The sequence below is a fragment of the Mus caroli genome, chromosome 5 (assembly GCF_900094665.2).
Source record: "Mus caroli chromosome 5, CAROLI_EIJ_v1.1, whole genome shotgun sequence".
Lineage (NCBI taxonomy): Eukaryota > Metazoa > Chordata > Mammalia > Rodentia > Muridae > Mus > Mus caroli.
Window position 1 is genome coordinate 571,754 of NC_034574.1, and position 5,557 is coordinate 577,310.

General features: G+C 41.2%; 1 protein-coding gene across 2 annotated transcripts in view; it reads left to right on the forward strand.

Annotated features, from left to right (window-relative positions):
- The first annotated feature begins 136 nt into the window (after nt 1–136).
- Lrrd1 (leucine rich repeats and death domain containing 1) overlaps nt 137–5,557 on the forward strand; it is a 25,043-nt gene continuing 19,622 nt past the window's right edge. For both annotated transcript variants that reach the window (XM_021162917.2, XM_021162918.2), the window contains exon 1: nt 137–662. The gene's annotated coding sequence lies outside the window, so the exon portion shown is untranslated. The remainder of the gene's footprint in view (nt 663–5,557) is intronic.

A 5,557-nucleotide genomic window follows, 5' to 3' on the forward strand; every position in this document is an offset into this window, starting at 1 on the left:
AAGTAGTTTTTGTACAAGTTTTAAAACTTTCTTTTAAGGGGGGGGGGGCGGGCTTAATAGAAATGTGTAAGTACCCAAATTTACTTAATGTCTAGTCAAAGAAAACTATTAAATAAGTGTGTGCTATCCTGCCGCTCACCTCAGATTACCTAAATCAGATCGCTAGGCTGCAAGATCTCCTAAGGAGAGGACAGTCAACCAGCAAACTGCCCCACAGCTGGCCAGAGACTGTTGCTGGGCAGCTGAATGACAGCAGGGCTCACCTAAAGCACCCCCTTGCGACCAAAGCCAGCTCATAAACGCCAGAGGGAGGCGGGACACAACGGAGCCTGCGCAACCTCCATCGCCACAATCACAGACATTCGCGCGTGGGCGTGCCCCCTGCCGGCTTCGGAGAGCCACACAGAGGCTCCACTGGACTTATCTAAGGACTGCTAAGCCCAGGCCAGGTTCTTTTCCCGCCTCCGCATCCCGCATCTCCGGCATCTCGCAACAACTGTAGCGGTGCACATCCCCCTCCCTTCACGCTCCCAGCCCACCGCTTCTAGCATTTGCATTCTGTCCCAGGCTGCTTTAGCTGCCGCTCAGCGATCTTCTCCCTATAGCGGTCGAAGCATTGAAAAAGTCTTGTAGTTACCTGGATGGCCACATCGTTCAGATAGGTAACAAATTACCGTGTATCCTCAACTCTACTAATACTTGTTTTAAAAAAAAAAATAGTTTGATTTCGTTTTTGCTTATCTAATTGGCAACGTGTTTTTAAATAGAACTTAATGCCCATGAGAACGGAGAATTTTCTCAAAAACATTTTTAGAGTGTTATTTATATATTTCAGCCTTTACAACATTTGTGGGTCAGAGTACATGTGCGCGCGGGGAGGGGTGCGCGGGGAAAGCGGACTCACATATGGAGGTCAGAGGACAAGTTGTTGGAGTCCTCTTTGACGTTCTGCTTCCACCGTGGGGGTCCCAGACATCAAACTCCGGTTGTCAGCCTTGGCAGCCTTTCCCAGTCAAGCCATCTCACTGGGTAATTGGTAGCAACTCCGTCGGTGGAATACTTTGAGGGCTAGGCTGGTAAAGCATGTTTTTCAGATACTTGTTTTCAAATAAGTTCACTGGTTCACTACCATGAAAATGTTACCAGTCTACACTACTCAGTAACGTAGTCGCCGGAAATACATACGGCTATGACTAGGGAGCTGCCTTGTAACTTCACTTATTTTTCATTGGAAAAGATACATGTTGCTAGTGTTTACCTTATTGGAAAATACCATATATTAAGGTCTTGATGTCATCTCCTTCTCCCTGGGAGGGGAAAGCATGTAATATCACCAACTATTACTTCTAAGAAGCTGTATAAGACATCATATTTGCTTTTCCAGCACCTAATTTTCCTTTGGGGTGTCCTATCCTTCTATACCAGTGATTCTTAACCTTTGTGTTGGGATCTCTTTAGGGGGTCAAATGAACCTTTTACAGAGATCACCTAAGTTCATTGGAAAACAGATTTTTTTTTTTTTACATTTCAGTTCATAACAGTAGCAAAATTACAGTTATGGAGTAGCCTCAAAAATAATTTTATAGTTGGGGATCACCCCAACGTGAGGAACTGTATATAGTAAAGAGTCTCATTAGGAAGGTTGAGACCACTGCTCTATACCACAGCGTCTATAGCATTTGTGATTTAGGGGAGGCAGATGCTACCTCAGGCTTAGGCTGAACCATGCATCTGGATTGAAAAAGCATTCTTGGAGTTCCAGGCCACAGTCATGGATTCGGTCTTGGACATGTGAACTTGGACAGTGGAAAGGAAGCTTTGGTCTCGGGCTCACTTATCCTCACTCTGAAACACTACAGTCCTCCTTGTTTTAAAAAGCTTTGGCTCTTAAAAACTCTCTGTGTGCCACAATGTAAACATACATAATACCATAATACATAGTACCACTTTTAATTGGTTCAAATTAAGGTGGGGTCTTATGATACAAGCTGTAAGCCTAGCTGCCCAGGCAGGGGAGGGTAAGGAGAGAGAGCTCAGGGGTTTATATCAGTCTGGGCGACAGAAAAATCTAGTCCTAAAATAAACCAGTAGATCTTCATGTTATATTTAAATCACAAAGAAGATGAGCTTTTCTGCATAAAGATAACCAAACACCTGACTTTTTGAACTCTGACCTTAAACCCCACATGGTCAACTCTCACTGAGATCCAAGCAAGAAGTTTTCTGAGACATGACACACTGATTTTAAAACGCATGTGGAAACATAAAGGCTTGAGAATAACAACCGTCACTTTGAAAGAAAAGTTGGAGTGAGCACACTTGCCCTATCAGACACAAGGTTTATTGGAAGGTTGTAATAATTAAGATGTGTTATTAATAGACAGAAATAGAACTCCCAGGAAACACTTCCAGATGCTCTTATTCCAAGCAGCATCAGAAGACACTGGCGAGTGCACCACCCACTGAGTTGTTGGGTGCCTTTGGCTAGGCTATGAGAAATAAACTCCATCCCTATCTCTCAGCATTCACAGGGCTACATGGATCAGACAACCAATTAAAGAGCAAACACGAAAGGTTTTGGAATTTGTGGCTTCCCTACTCTGCCCCCATCTCTGTAATCATTCAGTTAAGTTCTCCTCAAGGCACCAGGTTTGAGTGGGTCTTCTTTAGCCAGTGGAATCTTGTTACAAAAAAAAAAAAAAAAAAGCTTTTCTTTAAAAAAATTTATAAATATTTTAGCTTCCCATATGGCCACCCATGCAATATGTCTGGATTACGAGTTAGGAAATTTCTGCTCTCAGGAAAACAACACTATTGAATGGCTATGGTGTTCCATGAGAAGTTCAGACTTCTGAGGGTCGTGGCATGTAGCTCAGAGGTAGATTGCTTGCACTTGTGTGGAGTCCTGAAAAAAAAAAAAAAAAAAACTTTTCTCAATTTAAAAAATGCAAAATATAGCCAAGTGTGTTGGTATATCCCTATAAATCCAAACTCTCAAACATTATAGAGGTCTTTTACTTCGTTAGTTAACATTACTACTGGTATTTTTGAAGTTAATGTGAATTGATTATTTTCCTGCCCCCCCCCCCATAGTAAGCTCATTATACAGATACAGAAAATTTAATTGATTTTTTTTTTGGTACTCTTTTTAAGGTCTTTTAAGTTTTGAATTCTATGGTCTGCATATAGGGCTAATTTAGTTTCTTACTTACAAGTGCTCTGCTGGCAAGTTTTATGTGAATTTGACACAAGCTAGAGTCACTGGACTGGAGGGAGCCTCAATTGAGAAAATGCCTCCATAATAATCCAGGAGCCTGTAGGAAATTTTCTTAGTGATTGATGTGGAAGCACTCAGCCCATTGTGGTTTGGTAAGCCTCCACGTTAAAGGTTCCAGGTTCTATAAGAAAGCAGGCTGAGCAAGCTATGAAGAGCAAGACAGTAAGCAGCACCCCTCTATGGCCCCTACATCAGCTCCTACCTCCAAGTTCCTGCTTGAGTTCCTGTCCTGACTTCTTTCTATGAACACTGACATGAAAGTGAACCCTTTTCACCCAAAGTTGCTTTTGGTCATGGTGTTTCATCCCAGCAATTGAAATCTTTTCTCCCCAAGCAATACAAATCCTACCTAGGAAAATGGTATCGCTTTCAACCCTTGTTATATAGACTTACTGATCATAACACTTCAAGTACCATATTAAGTTAGGAAATATTTGTAGTATTTTCCCACTTTGTATATGTTAGTTACGAGTCATATATATATATATATATATATATATATATATATATATATATCATGTTTAAGATACTTTTTGTTGAAGCATAGATATGGAACACCCTCTTGGTCACTTGGTCACCAGCTGTGGCAGTACTATTTGGGAAGGCTGTAGAACATTTAGAGGGTGGAGACTTTTTGGAGGAAATGTGAAATCCAGGGAGGACCTTGAGTTTTTGAAGCCTGTACTCACTTCTTGTTCTCTCTCCACTTGACTGTGGATGCAGTGTGGCCAGCTGCTTTCTGCTCATGCTGTCCTCATTTCCTGTAGCATTCTTGGCTGTGTGCCCTGGAATTATAAGGCAAAATATACACTTCCTCACTTACATTGCTCTTGTCCTAGCAAGAAGAAAAGTAATCAATATTCTCAGTTCCTTTAGGGATGGTTTTTATCACGACAATGCTAAGCCTTGTCAAATGCCCTTTTTGGATCTACTGAGATGACCATGTAAATACCAATCCTCCAATCTGCTTGTGTGCTTCAGTACATTTATTGATTTTTATTTGTATCTGATGAACAAATCTTGCCCCTCTGGGATGAAATCAACTCACCCAAGGCATCAATGTTCTTAGTGTGTTCTTGAAGTTAGTTTATAAACTCGTGAATTTTCTTTATTGAGAATCACTGTGTATAATATCAATTAGAGTAATTGGGCTATAGTTAAAAGCTCCTGCACACCAAAGAAATCAATCACAAATATGAAATCGATGTCTCAAGGGAAGCACACAAAGGACTCCTATCACAGACATACCTTCAATCCAGTAACCAATAAACATACCCATGTATATTGTTACAATGTTTACATTAATTAAAAAGCAGAAACAACTTACATGCCTGCCACAGATCCTCTTGGGTCCCTTGTCTGTGTAGGACGGGTCTCTGAGTGCAGATGGGCAAGGAGTCGCCGAATGACAGACAGATAGATGCACACAGGAGATTGTATAGAATCTGAATGTATTGTCACAAAGTGAACACCAGTTTTATATAATACAGAAAATAAAGGGGGTAGGATGTCACAGCAGGCAAAGTACATTGAAGTTACCTGACACAAAACAAAGGAATGACTTCAAAAGGACTTACAGGAACCAGGTAAATGCTTACAGTAAAGATAAAACAGTCCTGCCTAGGGTCAGCTTAATGACAGGTAAGGACTTCACACCCTAGTCACAATTAGTGCTACTCTTTTGAGCCTTGTGAAAGCTAGCACCAGGAGGTTCTGCTCTAGCAGACCTTCATGAATAATGCAATACCACAACCACCCTATTTCCTAGGCCTTGATAAATTTTTGTATGAGTGTAACTTTTAAGTATCTGTGGAGAATCTCCATTTGTCAGAAGAATTCACCAACTTGCTTCTAATATGCAATATAGCCTGCTATACCTGGCTGTAGTGAAGATTCCTGTCTCAATGGGATTCCCTAGCTCTTTCATGGTAAGCCCACCTATTAGCTAGGCCAATGTGTATTCCTTTGTTTTGATGAGACTGGCTGCTGTCCCAAGTAAACACTCTGCAGACCAGCCCTGAGCTGCTCCAGCTCCGTCCTTTGTAATGCTAATTAGTTACTGAATAGGTAATTTTCTTACTGAATTCCAAGTTTGTTGGCTTCAAGAATTTTCTGGGACATTGGAACACTGGCAAAGGCTTAGCTCTGTCAGAATTCAATCTTTTTTTTTTTTTTTTTTTTCAGCTATATCAGGGTCCTTTCAGCAAAATCTTGCTAGTGTATGCAATGGTGTCAGCGTTTGGAAGCTCATTATGTGGTGGATCCGTGGATATGGCAGTC